Genomic DNA, 23,134 nt, shown 5'->3' on the forward strand with positions numbered 1-23,134 from the left:
CTTACTAATTGGCAAAGATGTGATGCTCCATTCTGATGTGGCCTCTAACCTTTAGGAAAATGGTATTTATGTGCTAGGAACGAGTGCTCAGTCTGAGGATGGGCCTAAGGGACGTTTGCTTAAAAGTTAAGGAAGAAGTCAAGTTTTAAATCATCATATTTAAGTCCTAAAAAATGAAAGTCTTATGCAAATCAATTTTTGAAAAGAGTTCATCTTTCCTGATTTGAATTATATATGTACTTTGGAGACAGATGGACTTGGGTTCAAAGCCTACCAGCCATTTAATAGCTTTGTAACCTTCAGTAGTTTTTTCTTTTATCCTCTTAAGACTTAATGTGGCTTCCAATACCAATCTTGCAAAATTTTTGCAAGGAGAGCAGCTAATTCAGTGCCTGGCACATAGGATAAGGCACAAAAGATGACTTCCTTTTTTAAAAAATTGCTTTTACTGAGGTAAAATTGGTATATAACATTATATTAGTTTCAGGTGTACAATACAGTCATTGAATATTTGTATACACTACAAAGCCATCATCGCAATAAGTCTACTTACCATCGGTCACCGTACAATTGATTCCCTTCATCCATTTCAACCACTGCCCTACCCCTTCCCCTCTGACGACCGCCAATCTGTTCTCTGTATCTATGAGTCTTGTTCTGTTTGTTCATTTGTTTTGTTGATTATATTCCACATATGAGTGAAATCATATGGTATTTATCTTTGAGTTCCTTTTCTTTAAGTATTGTAGTTGGGAATTTCTTGATTGTGAAATTTTGTTTTTCCCTAAAGTTAATGTTCTCCCAGTATTTATGTTAAAATTTTATTCCTATTCTTTTTATTTCTTGTCCCAGGTACTGTTTAAGAAATTAATTAATTTCCTAAGATTTCTGTATCACTTCTCTGGAAAGTCTCTCGGCCCTCATACTAGCTGATAAAGTTCACTTTTTCTCTTCATTAAATCTTCTCAGACCTCTCCCTGACTATAGTCTTGGTTTAATGGCTTTACATTTCACACTGCTAACCATGCATGAATCGATGCCACAACTTCTGACACTGTCCTAAAAGAGTCCCTCTCAAACCATACTTCTGAAAAGATGGGGCCTAAGACCTTGAGAGAATGTTCTTATTACTTTAGGAAGTTTGGATTGCTTTTGAATCATTTTTATAGTCTTTGTATAGAAAAATTTGTGGTAAGAAGTGAAAATACAAACATGCAGTGGCTTAGTCATGGCCTATATCAGTGATGGAAACAAGGGCCCTTAACTTGGTTGGAACATACGAATCTGAGAGTGAATTCAGATAAAAACAGCTGACCCTGTGAGCCCAAGCAAGGCAAGAAGCTACCTCCGATATGAGAGAGGCAATAAAATGTGAATTGTCCGTAATATCTCTCTTGGAGTAAGAGCACATTCTTTATACTTGACAGGTTACATCTAATGAGATTATCCACAATTTTTGTTCTGTTCTTAAGGAAAAACAAACTATATAGCTTGCATATTTGTCGCAGATATTTCAGGACCCAGGTAAAAAATTATAATAAACTTTATCTTCTTTTTCAAACTTCTGTTTTTCCCTTGTTTGGGAAACCTTGGGTTCCAGGACATTTTTGTACTGCCCAGATCAATCCTAAATTATCAGGGGTGCAAAAGGCTGCCATGGATGCTAGAACCCAAGTACTACAATCCTTCTAACCCCACACCACCTAAAGACTGCCAATCAGCATTCTGCATTTTTATCTCCGGTGCTATTACGAATACAATTGGCTCTGAGGCAAGCCCTTGCATCTGTGCAGGAACAGAACTGCTAAAAAAATACTTAGGATCTCCTTTTATTGGTGGTGGGTAAGCACTATCATTCCCATATTACAGATGAGGAAATTGAAGCCCAGAGATGTTGAGTAAATTACTCAGAGATGCTGAGTAAATAGGTCACACTGTTCGTTAATTGCAAACTAACCGCACCCAAACTCAGAATGACCAACTGCCCCAGTTTTCTTGGGCCTGAGGGGTTTCCTGGGATGCAAGACTTTCAGTGCTGAAACTGAGACAGTCCTAGCAAACCTGGGTAGCTCGTCACTCTAGATGTCTGCTTTGAGAGACTCTATACTCTTCATCTGTTTGCCTTCAATTCTAAAATATTTAGCTCCCCCTAAAATATTTAGTTTGCCATATACTTCTGTATCCTCACCCACCCACTACCCTACCTTCTTCTACTTGTGGACAGTGGACTGCGCTCACCATTGCATTCACTGCGAGATTCCTACTGCAAATTGCATCCCATATACCCTCGTTTCTGGGCCGCAGGAAATCGACAGGCTGACAACTTATGTCCCTGTGGTTTTCTGGGCCTCTAACCCTATTGGATTTCCAGGCAGAAAATTGTTATTCTTCCTCCTTGGTGACAACTGTGTTGAGAACCTCAACAATTGCCCTCATTTCAAAAATACAATGTCTGTGAAGAGAAAGGAAGCTAAAGATCTCTGGGAATTAGAATCCCTCCATCCAGATACTCTGTGTCATGTTTTTTTTTTTGTTTTTTTTTTTTGCGGTACGTGGGCCTTTCACCGCTGTGGCCTCTCCCGTTGCGGAGCACAGGCTCCGGACGCGCAGGCTCAGCGGCCATGGCTCACGGGCCCAGCCGCTCCACTGCATGTGGGATCTTCCCGGACCGGGTCACGAACCCGTGTCCCCTGCATCGGCAGGCGGACTCTCAACCACTGCGCCACCAGGGAAGCCCACCCTGTGCCATGTTTTAAGGATGGTTCCTGTTAACCTCAAATTGTCTGTTAGGGTTGGCTCAGCTGCTCTTGGCAAAGGAGGATCCGGACGGTGAAAGCTCCTGGCACCAACTCTTAGTGATCAAGGTCTTCTTAGTAAGGACTCCTCCCTTAAGCCTCCTCTCTTTAGTAGATCCTATTATTTGTAACAGCTTTGGGAGATAACATTTGCTTATGGTGGAACATTTGCTTATGGTGGCTTCTTTGGTTGATGGTAACAACCCTCCTAACAGCGGCTTTTCTAAGATGTTGCTGGAGTCTTTTCCTTTTTCAGAAAACTTCGTACTTCCTCTATAGCTGATAAGTGAGTATGATGCTTAGTAGGTGCTAGAGCTCATATTAGATCCTCTAGTGAAAACCATGGTGCTCCATTATGCTCTAAGGTAGGGTTTTTCACTGTGGGTCCCTTACTCATTAGTGGGTAATAAATCAATGTAGTGGATCAAGACCAGTTATTTGGAAAAAGAAATTTAAAAACAATAGACTATAATAGAATAGAAAAATAAGAATACGTTCGTTGTATGTAGTAAGGATTGGTATTACTTTAAAAGATTTTTATTCATTATTTTACATATATATATTTGTGTATGCCTGTGAGTTCTCTCTCACACAAACATATGAAAGTATATATTTGCAATAAAAACTATACTTCTTACTGACTTACATAATAATTATTAAAAAGCTTCTGGAAATATTTTTGTAGAAAGATGTTCTTCAAATAGTAAAACATTGCAAACAATCCAAATGTTCACCAAGAGATTATAAGCTCCATGTATACCATATCTACAACGTTCACTGCTGTATACCTCCAGAGTTTACCATCAGTGCCCTGTACATAGTACGTGCTCAATAAATATTGTTGACTATTACTGTTGCTGAGAGATTAAATGCATTCTGAAATATTCACAGGATAGAATTTAATGCAATTATGAAAATTATATTTCCAGTAATTTTGTAAATGTATGGGAAATATTCATAATATAATGTTAAGAGGCCATATGTTTTATAAACATATATACAGTTGTATGTATGCATCTGTGTAAAAGACTGCAAGGAAAAACACCAAAATATTAAGTATGCTATTTCTGGTTTAGTAAGATTATGGGTAGTTAAAAATTCATTATTCTTATTTATTTGTTTATTTATTACACTGAATAGGTTCAGAGGTAGTTCAGCTTCAGGCACACCCTAATCAGATAGACCAAATGATGCTGCCAGGAAGCCGTCCCTCTGTCTCTTTCTGTTCTTTTCCTCTGTGTTACCATCATCTCAAGGCAAGCTCTCCCCAAGGGGTGGAGGAGATAAGACTGAATAACAGCTTCAGCTCATTGTCTTCCAGCTTAGAGGCTGGAAGTGGATGATCTTTCCTGATGACAGAAGCCCCCGGACTGACTTTTATTGGTACAGATTGGAGTCTGCAGGTGTGCTCACCCAGAAAAGGGAGGTATTATGCCACCTGATCCCCAGATGAGATTGGATGCTGACCAGGCAAAAACAAAAACAAACAACCTTCCCTCCAAAAACAAAACCAAAGAAGAATGCTCACTACGTTAGTAACTCAATTAGTTTACTTGAAATAAACATCAAATTTAGAATAATGACACTCGCGAAGGCACTTTTTTCTTCCATTTGTGATTTTATTCAATGACAAATCTTCAGTGTTGATGCTATGCCGTTTATCACCACACTGAACCTCCCTCCTTGACTGCAGACCCAACATCCCCCCACTTGCTTGACGTCTTTAGCTGAATTTCACACCTTCAACTCACTCAGAAATAAATCTCTTTCTTAAACACATGCATAAACAGACACACAGAACTTTTAAGTGTGTGTGTGTGTGTGTGTGTGTGTGTGTGTGTGTGTGTGTGTGTGTATGAAGTAGAGAGAGAGAGATGATCTGTGTGAATACTTGGTATTTTTAAATACCTTGTTGACGTATAGCTACTTAAATGAAGCAACAATTCCACATCAACTGATTCACTGGTAAAAAAAAACAAAACTAACAAGCCAATGTGTGGGCCCATCAATGTGACCCTTTCCCCCCAAAATAATTAAAGGCATCATTATGTTTTGAGGTTAACAAGCAATGGGAAATAATATGATTTTCTGCTGGGTCTTCATAAGAAAATCTGTTAACCTATTTCTGGACGTCTGTTCAAACTGACGGTGCTGACGATTCCATGGAGAGAAAGGTTACGTGATGTCACCTTGGCCCAAGCGCTGGCATGCGAACCTACTGGCAAACCACAGCGTGTCAGGTCCCAGAAATGAGTCAGTTGAGATGGAAATGCCAATTAGAACAGATGTATACTCCTATTTTTATTCATCAACTTACGGAGCTATTCTGATTGTCACAGTGTATGTATTTAGGTTGGTGAGTTTTAAGTTTTAAATATGAAAATGTCTTGTTTCCTGTGACTCTTCAAGAGTGTGGTTCTGATGAGGGAAATACCAAGCTGTAGATCTTAAGAACAAGCGATAAAATGGAAATTTTGTCACAAGAATCCTCTACAAAAAAATCGCAATTCTGAACGGAATTATTTTGTAGCACTCTCGTTTATTTAATTTCTTAAAATGCAAACTAAAAACATAAAAGTATTTTAATGTTTATTCTGCATTTTGTTAAACTCTTATCTAAAATGAAATAGAGGATGAGGAAAGACAATTTATCAAGATATGAGTATTTTCCTTCCTTCAAAACCAGCATTGCCTGAGGCCAAACTCATCATCTCCTGCCAAGACCAGCTCTTTTCCCTTGATTTCTTCTTTCCATTCCAAGTTTGATGATTTTTCAAATGTCATTTGCCTCTGTCTCAGCATACGGGTCTAATGTTGATCATGCTTTTCTTTATGAGTATGTGACGTGAGAATTAATCATGTTTGTGCTTAAAATGGAAAGACATTCACTTCTTAGCATTTGATTTCTTCCACTCATAATTTTCACTTGTCGCTGGCAAGTTACCTAGTAATGGTATGACTTCGAGGCCCTTTGAGCTTCTAAAGATGATGGGGGATACAGGCAATGAGGAAAATCGTTGATTATATTCCTGGTTTGAGTTTGGGGAGGAAAAGTTTTTCATCAAGAACAAGTTGAGTCCATAGGAAGGACTTTAGAGAGTGAAAATAGCACAGCTTTAAAAAAATGTTTCTACTGCTTTTGTTCCAAAAGATGCTTCCAAGAATCAGGTGAAGAACAATTTCTATTCATCTGTATAAATAGATAGCCCTAATAGTATTGTGGTAAGAGGGTAGTTTCCCTTCTGTAATGGTTTTTAATATCGGTCTATTACATTCTCTAAGCACTTGCTTTGCAATAGTCTTGTGTATCCCTTAGCTCTTCGGGCCATCAAAGGTTCCTGCTCCGGCTATAAAGCGTGGTACTTAAACGTGCACCAAGCCCTCACTATAGTTTCTCACCTACATTCTCCATGTTTGACAAGTCTCAGCCTCTCTCTTATTTATAAGCCTTCTGGCTTAGTATTACTGTTGCCACTGGAAGTCACTGTTGTTAGACCAAGAAAAGACATAGTTTGAATTTTTGACAGCTCAGATAAATGTCATATCAAAGCAATGTGATTATACCTAAAGTGTTTCCTGAAAATGTGGGTTACATCAAGGGACACAGTTTTAAGTTCAAGGAAGTTCACTTACTTAGGAAGGGTCCGACAGCCTTGGCCCCAAACAAGATTATGGGACATTAAGGAGGTGGTGGAAGAAGAGGTAAGCGCCCTCCCCTCAGTAAGCTGGGTAACTGGAACGATATTATTCCCAGCCTGAAGGATGTCCTCACACCTGTTCATAGCATTTCTCAGGGTCATTGGTAGCGTCTGGTGGCCCATTTCACTACAGTGCTTTGGTGGCTTGGCACGTTTTTCATTATTGTCGTGGTTTTGCTCAGTCTCTCATTATGTCACAGCTGCACAAATACAAGTTTTCTAAATGGTCTCCTTGCCTTCTAATTGACCCTAATCAAACTGTGTTTTGCATGGCTGACCAAGTCATCTTTCAAAAAAGCCCCATCAATTTATTAATCCAACCACTCAGGATTCACTTAACTTTTATGGAGCACCTATGATGGGAAGGCCCTTGTGACAAGTCTAGTGAGGGAGATAGACTTGTACCCTGAAAATTACAAGACAATGTGCTAGGTATTTTATCTGATTAAAATGTTTTCATATTTCTTTACTGTTATTAAGAACAAGGGTTTAAATTCGTCTCCTAAGATAAAAGATCCTTCACGATATAAATCGACTCTACCCCACAGCCTTGTCTCCAGCCCTTCCCCCGTGTGCACCCCATGCGTCAACTACATAAAATGTGCTGATGTTCCTGGGACCTGCGCCAGGAACAACTGGCAAATTCTTCAACTTTTAGCTCAAGTGTCATTATCTCCTTTTTGACTCTGAGTTCATAACTCCGAAGCGGACTTAGTCATTCACTCCTTTGGGTTCTTGTGGAAAATTTTATATATCCTTTTTTTCTCATGGGTCATAAAATACTTTATTTCATTATAATGTCCACTAAATTGCGAGAGGCTTGAAGGCAGAGAGGGGAGTGCATATCATGCCTTTTATTTTCCCGATGTTTAGTTCAATGGCTGGTACGCACAGAATGCACAATGCATTTTTCTGAGTGAATGAATAAATAAATGAATGAATTATGAAGCCAGCTTTTGGATTTACCATTGGATTTGTTTTACACTCAGCACTGTTGAAATACTCTGTACCGTTAAGTGATTATCTTCTGGTGGAACACCTGGTAGAAATCTATAACTACGTTGGCCAACAGCTCAAAGTGATTAGTGCAACCGATTTACTGCAATTAGGAGGAGGACCACATTCCATAGAATTAAAAAGTGCATTGATTACACACCTGTACAACATAAAAGAGACTATGGGGGCTTCCCTGGTGGCACAGTGGTTGAGAGTCCGCCTGCCGATGCAGGGGACACAGGTTCGTGCCCCGGGCCGGGAGGGTCCCGCGTGCCGCAGAGCGGCTGGGCCCGTCAGCCATGGCCGCTGAGCCTGCGCATCCGGAGCCTGTGCTCCGCAGCGGGAGGGGCCACAACAGTGAGAGGCCCGCGTACCGCAAAAAAAAAAAGAGACTATGAGAACTGCAATAATCATGAAAGTATGTCACTCTTTCACTAATTAGTTAAATAGACCACCAGCATAGGTATTTCATAGAAATAAAGCCAGATAAAAGCAAAAGGTGAAAAGCAGGCTACAAGAAGAATTTAGAAGAATCACCAGACAAAGAATTTTTGAAAGAAGATGATATAATTCCACACACATGTCCATTCACACCAGTATAATCATTTTCAGGTCGTGTAGGGCATTTTTAGAGTTACCAGAGGCAGCTGGATTAGAGAACATGAAATTCCATGGAAAGCAACGTGCATACAACTTCATTTTGGAGTAGAATCTCATCAGTGTATGTAGGGGTTTAGAGCCTGGACCCTGGAAGCAGACTGTCTGGGTACAAGTCCCAGCTTCACCCCCTTCTAGCTATATAATATTAAGAACGCTATACAAACTCTCTATTTTTCAGTTGCCTTGTCTATAAAATGAAGATAATAAGACATATCTCATAGGATTGTTGAGAAGATAGAAAGAGGTAAGCTCTCAAAAAATACGAGTTTTATTACTATTCATCGATTTCCTCTTTGGGTTTTTATCATATCCTATCTTTACTATTTCTTTTAGCATGTATTCTCACTGGGACTCCGCTCTTCCATAAGTTTTCCATATTGTATGTCTTTCATATAATCCTGTAAAGTTGCTACATCCAAGGCATTGGCATTTTCTTTTATCCAGGAAATGGTAATGATCATTGGTGAATGCAAGAGAAACACGAAATCCATTAGTAAACAAGGTCACAAGATGATTGCATTCTTTTACTCTTATTGTTTGCTGTATATTGGCTCAGAAATCCTTTATGTTGCCTACAAAGGCTGTGAATCAGCTATTATCACTGAGTTTAGGGCTAGATTAAGCACATTTAATTGTAACCGCATTAACAAAAAGCTAAGTGCTCAGAAAAAATATTAAAAATATCCATGTAGTGATGATTGTATTCCTGGGCCTCATAATTGGGATGGGATACAATAATTATTGTATTGGTTAGGACTATATCCCGCTTTGATTTGACAATCAGAGTCAAACACATAGCAATCTTCCCTGAAATATATGAAAGGCCTGTTCTGCTGAATGACTCACTGCAATATTTCAAATAATTTCTTTTATGATCAAACTTGAAAAGTAAATAACTATTCAGATGATGAAGAGTTGATAAAAATAAAATCCAGGCAAACAAATGCCAACAAAGCCAGGCATTGTACATAGTAGGAAACATAAATTAAGATTTTGGATTTAATACTTACTATTTTGAATGGAAACATTGAACTGTGAACTATATACTGCTAGTATGTTAGAAAGCTTTACTCTATTTTTTGATGAGCTAGTTTATATCCAATTTTAAATGGTTGTTAGTGCAAAATTAGCAAAGAAGTTCTTCTGTAATCAATCTACCACAAGGACAAAGAGAACAGAAGAGAAGAGAACAGTAACTGGAAAGAAAACACAAGTGGCAATTGACTTAAAGACACCTGAGAAAGTTAAATCCTAAGCTCGTAGTGGACAAAGTCAAGAAGTAACTCAATGTACTGGTATAATCTACGGAATCTTCTAAAGCCTCAGGAATTGGCATATCTGGCATTTATACCAGGTATTGTATTTATAGAAATGTGAGGGTGAAGGTAGAAATAAAAACAGGAAGATATGTTGAAATTCTTTTTTCAGAAGTACTGTAGTTAGACCCTTAAAACCTATTCCTCAGTCTTCCTAGTTGTTAACTGCCGCCACCTTTACATCCCATCGTAGAGAAAACAGGAGATCTAGTTTATGACGATGTTAAAACCAAGAGTCTCTGGACTTGACACCCTAGGCACAGTTGAAGACTCAGGTGCTGTGGTAGGCAAAATACTGGCCTTCAGAGAGAACCACATCCTAATTTCCAGAACCAAGAATACATTAATGGCAAAAGGGAATTAAGATTGTAGGTGGAACGGAGGTTGCTAATTAGCTGACCTTCAGTTGGAAGTTGTCTTGGATTATCTGGGTGGGCCCAATGTAATCACAAGAGTCCTTATAAGCACAAGAGGGAGACAGAAAAGGGAGGATCAGAGAGACGGCAGCATGAGAAGGACTTGACTGCTATTCCTGGCTCTGAAGATGGAGAAAGAGATCACAAGCCAGGGAGTGTGGGTTCCTCCAGGAGCTGGAAAAGGCGGGGGAGCTTTATTCCCACGCCATGTTGACTTTATTGCAGTAAAACCCTTTCAGATTCTGAACTATGTAACTGTAAGAGGATACACTTGTATTCTTTCAAGCCACTAGGTGGTAATTTGTCGGACTAGCAATAGGAAACTATACAGGTACTTACTGAAAACAGGAGGAGCGGAGGAATATTTACATACTAAGTGCTGCAATGTCCATTAGTCTTGGTCTAATGGTTTCCAGACTGGCAGCCAGGTGTTTGCCCTTTAGGCGGGAGCCTGGAAGAGTCTCCTCTGGGGAAGCTGATCAGTCCAGACAGATTACGGAAAGATGCTGACATCTGGGACTGACCAATAAAATGGATCAGTCAGGTCACTTTATGGGAAAGCCCACAGTTGAGAAGCACCACAGTGTACTCAAGTTTACTAAAGCTTTCGAGTTGCGTCATGCCTAAGGCTCAACAGACATTTCAGGAAAGCATGTACCAAGAAATTCACAGACCAAGACAGAGTCTGAGGGACTCCAGAGGAAGATTCTTGAGGAAATGGTATGAAGCAATGATGAAGCAGAGTAGTAAATAGGCAAAGGTCGGTGACAGGGGGTGGGAAGAAAGACATCCCAGTCGGAAAGAAGCGCGTAGTTAATCCCTGAGGAGAGCTGCATCCCGTTCTGGCGTAGGAGCTGAGAGTCGGCCATTATGACTAAAGCTTAGAGAGCTAGAGAGCAGGGAGGAAAGTAAAGGAAAAAAGCCAAGGAATAGTGTGAAGGGATAAAGTATTTGAGGCCTGAATTAGGGGCTTCTAGCAGTCCACAATCCAATCGGAGAAAGAAAACATTTATATACATACATACCCATACACATATGTTATATATACATAGTACATATATACACACAAATATACGTAATACTTACAGATGTATATATATAATATATTTTTATACATAAATCTCAACTGCTATCTGGTATTTGATATTATTTTTTTTCTGATGGAAGGATAGGAGAAGATAATGCAGGAATTATTTGTTCCTTTATATCAATATATAATTGAGGCAAAGAGAGGCCAGACCTTCATGAGACGTAGCGGCAGAATTGAGAAATGAGATATGGTCAGAGTAACATTTCTGGTGACCGTTCCCTGGGTCCCACATCTGTCAGGGTGTTGAGAGACCTGTGATAGGTCTATTGAATATTATATCTTTCCTCCTAATGTCATAGCTTTGTCATACTCATTTATTCCCAGGATGGCTAAGAAGCAAAAATTCAATCTCATGGCATTTCTGCAGCTGGATGGTCTGGGATGTTTAGGCTTCTGGTTTGAATTGACTTTGCTACTTTTTCCCTGAAAGTTTTTGCAACATCGGGAGCCTCCTGTCTGGAGGGAAGGGAAAGCACTCCCTCTTTGGCAACGCATATGACACTGAATTAAAAAACGAAACAAAACAAAACTGGCTTTGGCCCAATGGAAAAAGAATGTTTCAACTCCCAGAAAGGGAATGACATAGGGAAAACAAAACAAAACTAGACCATGCTCTTAACCGTCCAACTGTGCCGTTAAGTGCATCAGAGTTTTAAGCGTCTGCAAAGCGGTCCCTGAATAATCTAGCTAATCTAAGGGAGTGGCTCCACATTAATTGTGACTCTTCAAATGGAGTAACTCTCCGTGCCCTTCTCTGGAGAACACACTGGAGAAAAAAAACGTGGCCCTTCTGACTCACCAGCTTGTTCTTAAAACAGCAACAAGAGCAGCAGCAAAATACTGGGTTTAGCTGTTGGATTTCTTGATGCAAGAGCTGCTGAAGGAGGCTGGGATCTGCAGCCAGCTTGAAGCTGTCAGCTTCATCCCCCACATCCTGACAGCAAATAGTGGTCACATTTTAGTCTGCCTACTCCTTATTTCTGCAGCAGTCTGACTTTTCTTTATGAGCACCCATCTCTTTGGAGATGTAGCGGTAATTTCACTGAACCTATATTGTGGGTGTCTAGTACAATGATTTGTATAGAGTAAGCCCCTCAGTAAACATTGGTTGAAGTGAATTGAATAAGATTGAAAAACTGAAAGGGTGAACTAGAAAAATCTTCTATAGACAATATGCTGTAAGCCTCCTTTAATTGTAGGCATTGTTATTACGTCAACGCGTTATATGATTGTATATTGATTCAATTGAACAAATATTTACTGAGCCTTCCTGGCCACACTTCACCAAGAGCTTGGAAAGGTAGAAGAGAGAGTAGTACAAATGATATTGAACAGATCCCTGGCTCTCATGGACTTTATAATCCAGCAGGACAGATGGACTAGAATGATGGTCTGTTTTTTAAAAATTGGGTAATAGAGACAGTTGGAATGTCCTTGAAGCAAAATCTTTTACTTTACTTACCCATAAAGTACCAGGTAAATGAAGGGGAAACAAGAGCCTAGTCTGAGATTGAGAAAAAAAAGAAACAAAAAGACAAAAAACGCCAAACCCAGGGTGCATAGTGTTTTCTGAGGGTAAATGAAATGCTCCTGGAGCCATGTCACCGAAAGCAAGGGCTTCTTGTTTCAGAGTGAAGACCTGACTCACAGGCTGGTTCCCTTCCTTTCCAATGTCTCCTTGACTCCCTACCCATTCCCTCATCTCTTCATGAGTAACTCCCTGGGGCTTTGGCATAAACTCTACACAAGGGAGTTACCCGGCAACCATGGTGCCCCTCCCCCAATCCTCCACGCCTCACAGACGCCCTCTGCTGGTGCGGCTCGCTCATGAACTGTAGTATTCAGGAATCCGTTTCAAAAGTTTGAGAGTTGTGAAAGGCTTTTGAACAAGAAAACACTTACGTTGGCCTTGGAGGAACTTGTCTTCCTGGGTGCTCAGTATTTCTTGAAACTGTGCCAGCTTTGTGGAGGCATCTGCCAGGCATTAAATGGAGCCCTCAAACCAGACACTGATGGGGTGACCCATGGAGCAGCCTACTTGTTTTACACTTTCTAGGGAGACAGGAAGCTACCATAATCTGCTCTTATCTCTTAAGCTGCTTCCAGGGACTTCCCTGGTGGTGCAGTGGATAAGACTCCGTGCTCCCAATGTAGGGGGCCCGGGTTCAATCCCTGGTCAGGGAACTAGATCCCACATGCATGCTGCAACTAAGAGTTTGCATGCCACAACTAAGGAGTCCTGGAGCCACAAATAAGAAGCCTGCCTGCCACAACTAAGGAGCCCCATGTGCTGCAACTAAGGAGCCAGCCTGACACAACTAAGACACAGTGTAACCAAATAAATAAACAAATATTTAAAAAAACATTTTAAACTGCTTCCAAATGGTTTGGAATCATGCTGCTTTGAGAACAGTAGTGAGCAACGCTAGTTTGTCTGTCCAGAGCCTTCTGGAAACAATCCCACTCTCTCTTGGGAACTGCTTTTCCTTGCACTCTAGCTATGCGGTTCTAGAGGGAGCTGCCATGTTCTTACCTGACATCACCTATCTCACCACAGCGGATGGTTCAGGTGTGCACCGATTATCCAAAATGGGCAACTCGAAATAATTCCTGGGATTTTCCTAACTGGAATTGAGGAAAGAGAGTGAGTTTCTCTCAGGCTGTGGGAGGCTTGGGGTAGGAAGCTTGCCAACTCTTGGCAGTTATGTTTTCTATTATATGGGATCAGGTGGTCTGCAGTGGGATAAGATACATGTGATACACGGAGAAAAGCAAAGATAAGAGCTACACTACAAGAATCCTAGTGGCTTTGAGTCCCCAGTTCCTATTGTTCGGGAGGCTTAACTCTGCATGGACTGGTTCTTTAATCCTTTCTTCGGTTAGAAATACATCAGTATGCTTCCAAATAATCTTTCACTCTTTGTGTATCCTTCTTCACATCGAGTTTTTATCACTTGCAACCTTTAAAAGAACTCTTATTAATAAAAGGATTTGCTCTGGCGCTGGCTCCTGTCTCCACTTCTTCTATATTCTCTCCTTTGCTTTTATAAGCCACCAGCAATTTTCATCCTTTTGTGTATAACTTTTTTAGTTTATTTCCTCTCCACTTCTCTCTGGCCTTATATTCTTTCCTTTCTCTCTCTCTTTTCCCTCCCTTCCTTCCTTCTCTCTCTCTCTCTCTCTCTCTCTGTCTGCCCAGATGCCCACTGTTCTTCCTTCCTGCTGAGTAATTATCATTCATTTTATGTAAACAACCAAAGACATTTTCAACTGCAGCCTGAAGGCCTTTGGAAGTGATTGTTTGCAGCTATTATTTGGGATTCTGTTAAAGGTAAAGATTCAGAAAATAGAAAGAAATGTGTTGCTCCTGTTGCTTATGATTCTTTTTTTTTTTTTTTTGCTTTCTCATATTTGTTTTGCTTTTATTAAAAATCATGAAACTATTTTGTCATTGATCACATGAATTTGTTGCATAAATACCTGTTTCTCATTTGTCCTTGTTGGTAAACTATGTAACATTAAAAGATCTATCTGAAGATGACTTTGTCAAAAAGTATCCCCTAAGAGAGTCCAGAGACTTACAGCTTAATTCTCCTTGGGAAGTACGAATGGATAAATGAATAAGTAAGTGAATGGGTAGGTGAATGAATGTATTTCCCCTAAACGAAAAGCAGATACCATCTTGGCAAAGCCTGATTCAGTATAAGACCCTCAGATAATTTACCAGGCTGTCAATTTCTTTCAGCAGGTATGCCTGTGCTATTTGACCAAAGATAAATACTCAGTAAATTCTCTGAGCTAAACCTGGCAATGGTATATTTGACAGCTTTAGATAGAGAAGGAAAACTATACTTCTGGATTCATCTCAGCCAGGAAAGGAAAGGAAGATGCTCAATACAAATATTTTAGCAAGTTACAAAAACAGTGAGAGAGAGAAAGTTCAGACTAAAAATAATCCTTTCTCAAATGAAACATCTGGCCACGGAGAGTCACGGATGCGGTATCCTTGGTCTAAAGGGACCTCTAACCCATATGACTTTAAACGGAGTTGCCACATGGATGGCAGATTAGGGGAAAAATAAGCCGGTTAAGGAGAAACTGAGGTAAAGAGAAAGGTAGTATTCAGGATATGGAGAAATTGGTACATCGTATAGATAGAGTACCCATTGAAATGTACATCAGAGCCACATTTGTGCAAAATACTCAGGTCACATGTCGTATGTCTTCTAACCAAACAAATCCACTTGAAAGAATGTGTACTAAGGAAAGTTTCAGGAGACTGTACAGACATCTGGATATAAGGATGTTGACTGGAGTGTTATTGTTAATAACAAGGAAACAATGGAAACAACTTAAATATCAACAAGAAGTTTGCATTATGGCATATCCATAAAGTGAATATTATGCAGCAGTTAACAATGATATTTATTGATTTATATTCATGAGCACGGATATATATTCAACATACATATAATTTTAAATGAAAAAGCAGATTTTTTTTTTTTTTTTTTTGCGGTACGCGGGCCTCTCACTGTTGTGGTCTCTCCCGTTGTGGAGCACAGGCTCCGGACGCGCAGGCTCAGAGGCCATGGCGCATGAGCCCAGCCGCTCCGCGGCACGTGGGATCCTCCCACACCGGGGCACGAACCCGTGTCCCCTGCACCGGCAGGAGGACTCTCAACCACTGCGCCACCAGGGAAGCCCGAAAAAGCAGATTTTAAAGTGGTGTGTAGAAAGTGGTCTTGCTTTTGTTTATAAAAATATTAACATGTATATGAATTCATACACAGAAATACAGAATTTTTAGAATTCTGAAAAGTAGTGCCAGAACGTTTACAGTAGTTCTATCTGGGATTAGATGGATTTAAAAAGATGTTTGCTTACCTTAGTTTTCTGTTTTTATATAAGGAATGCAAGTTATTAGCATAATAATATAAGGTTTTAAAGGGGGAGATGGGGACCCTGCTAAGTCAATCACTTCCTGCCTTCTCACATTCCATTCTCAGGGACCCTACTCTCCCCACCAACTTCTCCTTACCCTCAGTCCCCGGACGAGGTAGGTGGAACCCCCCCCCCCCCCCCCCCCCCCCCCGCATCCTGGAAATTTCCGCGGGGCCCTGGAACTGAGACACTGAAAGGCAGAGCCACGTGGTGAGTGTCTAAGTCGAAAAGCCGTGCAGAGCAGCATCCAGAGTTAGCACTGGACCGGCCAAAGTCACACACAGGCTGAGCTGTGGCAGAGCCGACAGCCCCACAATAAGGCCTGAGAGGCCGCCTGCACGGAGGGAAGGGCTGGAAGGCAGATGCCAGAGGGGAACAGAGCTGAGAGACCTAGAGACCCACTGGGCAATGGAAGGCATAGCTTTACTATCACCCCCTCTCCCGTTCCTTCGTGGCCCGACGCTATGTCATTTCTGGCTTTTTTTAGAACATCTGTGAAATTGTTTTATTTTTTTTTAATAAGAATCCCTCTTACCCTAGGATTGGAGAGAGCTTATATTAATTGGGATAACCTTAATAAAGACAGAAAAGTGTACTCGGAAACAAGCAGCAGGGCAGGGCGGCAGAATGGACTCTGCATGGGCTGCCATCAACACACCACTGTCACCTTCAGCCTCTGTGCGAGGCTCACCAGCGTGTCCAGCACCGAGCTGGGCTTTTACTTTTTCATCCTTGGCCACAGCAACTGGGAAGCTGGGGCGGCAGTTCTCTTTCAAGGACCAGCTGGAATAAAACGAGAAGTAAAATCTTGATCAACGTTTCTCCTGAGGCAGCTGCAATTCCTGAGTCATATCTACCCCAAAATGTGGCTTTGTGGGTTTCCTTAAAGACTTTTGAAGGTGAGGAATTTTACAGGGCAGCTCTCCTTTTCAACACTCTGAATTCCGTTGTGCAGAACTTGGCCTGATATGCTTGACAGTCTTGGTGGAAAAAAAGCACTGTATAACTGCATCATCAATATAATAATATAAATTGAATTAGAATGTTCATTCTGTTCTGCCGAGTTTCTTTCCTGAGCTGATTATGTCTGAAACGGCTTTTGTTACAAGCTTTCTCATTATGAGGAACTCACTGTCGTGTTCCAGCCCTCCATCAAGTACCACCTGTTTGGCATGTTCTACTCTTATTTTTTTAAGTAACCCATCATGAGGATCTGAAGCACAGAGTTATGGCATTAGAATTACAGCCTGCTGTTTCTCCTGATTACGTTTTTCTGTTAGTAAGTTAAGGTTGCATTTTGAAGAGTAAAGGATGACAGTTTGGATACTTGATTGTTGACGAGGTCAAGTCGTGGCCCAACAAATGATGATCTTAACGTTTTCTCTCACAATCCTCTCCTCGTTGCATAATTCATCTTTTATCCTTATACAGAAGTATTTACAGTGTCCTGACTCACTCGCCACTCAAGTGAACTGGACAAGTGTCTAAATTATGTATTGCTAGGGATGGGTCTTTTAAAAAAATATAGAGAGACTTTATTTTTTAGGACAGTTTTGGAATTACAGAAAAATTGAGGAGCTAGTTCAAGCAGGGAGTTCTCATGTGCCTCTCCCCAGCACCTCCAAACCAAGTTTCCCCTATTATTAACACTTTCATGAATATTGTACATTTGTTACAATAATGGACCGATATTGCTACATTATTAACTAAAGTCCATAGCTTATTTGGATTTACTTCGTTTTTACCAAATGCCTTTTTTCTGTTCCAGGATCGCATCCAGGATACCATAGTATATTTAGTTGTCATGTCTCCATAGGCCACACTTGGCTGTAACGAAACCCAAAACAAATAAGAGCCCCAAAGAACAAATTCTAGGATGAGGGACACAGGTCCTGAGATTTCCCTTCTCCCTGTAACTCTCAAACTGGGCGTGTATCTCTCTTCCCTTACATTGGTCTGTCCCTCACCATTGGTAAGATAGGCTGTAATTTTCACACATGAAGACTAAAAAGTGAGGAATAAGAGAATTTTAAAATATATGGAAAAAACAGACAACTCAATAATAATAAATTCTCTGAATTATAGCTTTGTTACCTCCTATCCCGATAGAAGTAATCAACAGGCTTCACTCAACTCCCAGAGATCTTCATTCTAATGTAAGGTTGGTACCAAGGTATGGCTTTCCTCCCTCCTGGTGTCCTAGGTGGCTTGGTTTGGTATTGTCTGGTTTTGTCTGTGTTCCTGGCCCTCAGAAGGTCCTTTGATGCTCAGACAAATGCCAAAGTCCTTTCTGCACTAAAACTCAATGATTTTCTGAGTTTGAAGGTCTTAGATGATTTCTTCCTACTTAGTTTTAGTTTCTAGTTTGAGAAACTTGCCGTGGAGGACAGCCCAAGCTTCAGGGTGCCTGCAAAGTCTAAGGTCCTCTTTCAGAGGCCACGTTCCTTCCTTGTTGAAGAAAGGTGCCAGGCATTTCATCAGGCAAATACGTTCCCGTTGGCACCATGTGACCTTGGTTTGTCTTCTTGGCCGAGGCTGACTAGACCAGATGTGGCCATTGTGCCAAAGACAGTCTATAAGCTATGAGGTTGTGGAGCAAGAATTTTGTTCAACCAGAACAATGGAGACTACGTTGAACAAATCAGAATTTCTGAAAAGAAACCTAGAGAATGAAGGCAAATTCATAGGGCAGAAGGGCCATGAAAGATGGTGAATAACAGAAATGGTAGGTAAGCAGAAGTCCTGAGTCAACCAAAGTGATGAGTAAGTGGAGACCAGATGCCACAGGTAGTTGTTTGTCGCAGTGGGAGAGGTTCAAGGAGAGACAGGAAAAAGCTGACTCATTATACTAGTAGAATTCTATGAACTTCAGGGGCTGAGGGGGTACAAGGTCATCGGGATCTAGAATTGCCTGAGATCCCAAGCCAATCTCCCAGCTCATGAGATTTGTTCCTTTTCTGGGAGGCCTAATCGTTCAGGTATCTTCAGGTTGTCCTCACTTGCACGTGCATCCTTACATTATACAGGTCTTGTTCCTCAAGGAAACATAAGGGGGGTTAAAAGGTACACATGCCTTGTCTCCACTCAGGTTGGCAGGGGTTGTGTCCGCACTGCAACTGATCCAACCCTCTCCAGCTCAGCTTCTTTGCCCTGCACATCTCAGAGACATTCCAGATTGTTCCATGGAGGTTTGACCTTCATCCGCAACATAGGGAAGTAGCCTTATAAAAGCCCAGTTCATGCAACAACACTAATGTATGTCACAGGCAAAAAAGGTCGTACCCCCAAGATTTTCCACCCCCTCGCATTAGGTCCTTTGTTAACTGACTTACCACAATCAAGTCAAGTTATTCATTATTTGATTTCAGACTGCTTATAGGTCTTCCCTTCACCTGCCCTCTGATAATGAGTCACTAATATTTACATATGTAAAGTAGTATCCTCAGAAATGTACATGTGTTAATTCATTTAATCATCTCATCAACCCTCTAAGGAAGGTATATTCATTATTCTTTTTGTACGTAAGGACGTTAAGCCTTAGAGAGGTTATGTAATTGGTCAGAATTCACACATATAATAAATGGGAATTGACACGTAATCTGGTACTGGAGCCTTAGTTCTTAACCAGGGACCATGTGCTCCGAGGCCCATGGCCCAGTGACGCAGTCCTTCTTACGTTGTGGTAGTTGGTACTGAGGCTAACCTTCACTCGACTGCCTGCCTGGGTCTCCCTGAGGTCTAGACTCCTCATTGGCGTGCTCAGCCTGACTGTAGACAAATCCCTGATAAACACAGCTTAAGGGTGAATATTGTGGAAATAAACTAGAGGAGCACTTCACTCTAGAGTCATAGGAATTCAACCCCAATGTCTGCTTCCTCAAAATAACCTGTCTGAACCAGGCTGCCTCAATGTCCAGTCATTTCTGCCGTGGGATGATTCCACAAAGCAATGTTTCCTCCTAGGGATTGGTATATTTTTTCCATTTCATCTGTTCTTTTTCCCTGGACATCAGGGCTTACAAAGCAATGGGGCAGTGAAGGGTGTAGTCAGAAGGGATCCCACAGATCATGCCCTGTCCTCCAGTGGTGGTGAATTCCTGCTGAGTCCCTCTCCTCTGGGGTCCTGCTGCCCTGCATGGCTGTCTGTGTGGCGGGCTCTGGTGGGTGCTGTGATGGAAGTGGTCTGCTCTGTTTCCAGGAGCCTCCATTACAAAAGTTCCCATTTCCTAAGGGGTTCTGCTCCTCCTATTATGGTGATCTCTTTCCTAACATAGACAGAAGGGAAAAGATTGGTTCCAAATTATAAAGCTCGTCATGCCAACTTCAAGTTGTTCAAAGGTATTTTTTTTCTCTCTTAGGAATTCCCTACCTCCGAAGAAAGGCCCAGTGTTACAGGACTGTCAGCTTCCCCTACCCTTTCTGAGCAGTTTGGAGGGGAGAACTAGCATATTATAATGGGTGGCTGACACTATTATTCGCCATTCCAGGCGCTTCCCTCTCCCTTTCCTTATTGGACAAGCCCTTCTCCTACTGCAGGAAATGCCAGTTACTCTTTTCCCAGTCTCCCTTACAACTAGTGCATAGGCAAGTAACTCAATATTGATCCATGGGACCTGAAGAAATGTCTGCTAAGAGTTTGGAAAAAGGTTTCTCTTCCTAGAAATGAAGAAGCATCCCTTTTCTCTTTTCTGTATATGATTTGTCAGCATGTGACCTCTGGAACCATTGCAGCCTTTTTGGGGTCATGAGGGAAGGCATCAATGTCACATTGTGAGTGCCAGAGCACAATGAAGAAAAGTATCTGGGTCCCTGAGCCATTGCACCCAACTTGGGACTTCCCTGCCTTGACTTACCTTATAAGTAAGGTAAGTTATAATGATGGTAATTATAGTAATCATTATTGTTATTACCAGCAGTAATGACAGCTGATACTTCTACAAAGCCTATTACGGACCAGACACATTTAATTATTATGTGACATTATAAATATCTGTATTGTTTGAACCACACCTTTTAGTTAAGTGTTCTGCTATTTGCCGCTGAAAACACCCTAATTGATGTGCTTGTCACTCTCTGGTCCTTGTTCTTTCTGAGCACTAGAGGTCTTCGAGAGACTTCCTCAGGAAGCAGGCTTGAGCCTGCACCCTCTAAAATATATGATCCTCCCATCGTGGGATGAATCCTCTTTTCCCAGGGTCCTTCAATGAAACCCCTTCTCCTGTAAAGCATCTTGAAGTCCACACACAAAGGGTCCTGGGAAACCAGTTGTGAACTTGCCCTGTCTTTATTTTCAGCCTGGTGATTGCTGAGTTACACAGACAGCAGGAATTTGTGCACATATAGTTCCTAGAGGACCACTCTCTCACAAAAACATCTGAAAATGAGGGCTTGGAGTGAGAATGGGGGAAATATTTCTAAGAGTCCTCTAATATTCTCATTCCCTTACTATAATATTTCAGAAAGTCAGTCAGGTTACTCTAAGGGCTCAGGATGCCCGGAGGAGCTGTAATTAGTCCACTGCAGTGAATGTTTATCTGCACATGTCTGCCCACGGCAATCATTTTCCTGGCTCACACATTCCACTTGACAATACTCTGCCTATATTACATAACTTTATATAATAAAGTAAATGCCATCACCAAAGAGCTCTATAAACTATAAACTATTATACAGATGTAATTTATGATGATCGCAAAGATTTATTCATTACCTGCTTTCAATATTACTGACTCGGGGTCCTAGGAATATATTTACATCCTAGTCTGTTTTATTACCTTATTTAGCTGTCAACCTAACCTGGTTTTCCACCAAATATATTGACTGTGTTAGAACCAGTCGTGTTTTCTTTCATTGCTTTTGAATATGTCTCACATTTTATTAATTATTATGATCAATGTTGGTCAACATTTCACAATTTACAGTTTGCTTTTCACGTATGTTCACTCATGGGAGATTCATAACGACCCTCCTTAAAAATAAGAATAGGGAGGCTCAGACTTGTCCAAGATGACTCAGGAAAAAAACAGGGAAAGAGCAGTTTCTTCTGAAGGCAAGGAAAGTTCTTTCTTCTGGGATGTGTTGACTTCCCTTTGGATCATACACGGCTTTGAGATCAAAGAGGGAGAACAGGGGCAAGAGATTAGAGTTCAGTAAGGAAGGATGGCACGCTGACAACAAGCTAGGTAGTGTCTTTCAGGCTGGAGGGGGCTTGGGGGAGATCTGATGAACTGGTGATACCCTGAATGACCACATGGTGGACTTCAGTGGCTCCCGGGCAAGTTATTTGGGCAAGTTTCTTGCCTCAGTTTCCTCATCGGTAAAACAGAGCTCCCAATAGCACCCACCTCATAATATCGTTGGTTTACATGCGTTAGAACAGTGCTAACATAATAAGCACTTCATAAACATTTGCTAGTTTGGGTTCTATCCTGTTCTGAAGAACACTTAGTGTGGTTGAGGAGAGAGTAGGGCAACTCAGCTGTTTTCCTCTCCCTACAGACCCTTCCCATTTCTCTATCCTTGGAAAAGTTCGGGATAACATGTAGATTACAGAGCCTGTGTGTGAATGTCCTCAGGGATCATCTAACCTTGATGGTAAGCACCCTGACAGTAACGTGAAGCTTGAGCTTAAATGAAAACTGTAATATTCAGCTCTGCTCACTGTTTAAAGTATTTCTTTAAAGAGCTTAATAGAGGGGAGCATCAGGACTCTTGGGCATTAAACACGTCTTCCAATGTAATATTTTAACAAGGTAAAGCAAGCCCTTGGATTAATCTTCCCTTAAACTACCCATGAGCTCAAGATGCAGAGAAAAATATCCTCAGAAGATTGTGGGGCCTCTTTTTGAATCCATGTGTCAAATGCAAGAAAATTACAGGCGCTTGACTCCTAAACCCCATCAGGGCTGGCTTGGTCTCTCCTTAAAATCCCGAGACAAAAGTGATGATCCCAGAGGGAACTGATACTATTGCTTCTTTGTCGGCCCTTTTAAGGTTCTGAAGCAGCAAACTCTGGCTGGGTTTTTCTCAGGGGCTGGTTGGGGGGTTGGGCCAGTTGTGTCCACTGAGATTGTTCCCTGTGCCGGGCCCCATGGTGTGTCTTCACGCAAAGACTGTCTTTCCTCGGAGAGCTCCCAGTTTATTTTTAACAACTGGTGCCAGGACCTAGTGTTGTTTGCCTGTATCAGAGTGTGGGCAGCGAGGACGCACGCACGCAGTCTCA

At 41.3% G+C, this 23,134-nt stretch overlaps 2 long non-coding RNA genes across 2 annotated transcripts in view; one reads left to right on the forward strand and one right to left on the reverse strand.

Moving 5' to 3' along the window:
- Positions 1–23,134, forward strand: part of LOC109551039 (uncharacterized) — a 96,425-nt gene that overhangs the window by 4,334 nt on the left and 68,957 nt on the right. Inside the window, exons 2-7 of the long non-coding RNA XR_012327303.1 lie at positions 8,328–8,393; positions 15,978–16,027; positions 16,453–16,811; positions 17,998–18,073; positions 20,619–20,777; positions 22,411–22,506. This is a non-coding gene — a long non-coding RNA (uncharacterized lncRNA). The remainder of the gene's footprint in view (positions 1–8,327; positions 8,394–15,977; positions 16,028–16,452; positions 16,812–17,997; positions 18,074–20,618; positions 20,778–22,410; positions 22,507–23,134) is intronic.
- Positions 16,568–23,134, reverse strand: part of LOC141276924 (uncharacterized) — a 30,765-nt gene continuing 24,198 nt past the window's right edge. Inside the window, exon 3 of the long non-coding RNA XR_012327304.1 lies at positions 16,568–16,695. This is a non-coding gene — a long non-coding RNA (uncharacterized lncRNA). The remainder of the gene's footprint in view (positions 16,696–23,134) is intronic.

Source organism: Tursiops truncatus, chromosome 17, assembly GCF_011762595.2.
Source record: "Tursiops truncatus isolate mTurTru1 chromosome 17, mTurTru1.mat.Y, whole genome shotgun sequence".
Taxonomy (NCBI): Eukaryota; Metazoa; Chordata; class Mammalia; order Artiodactyla; family Delphinidae; genus Tursiops; species Tursiops truncatus.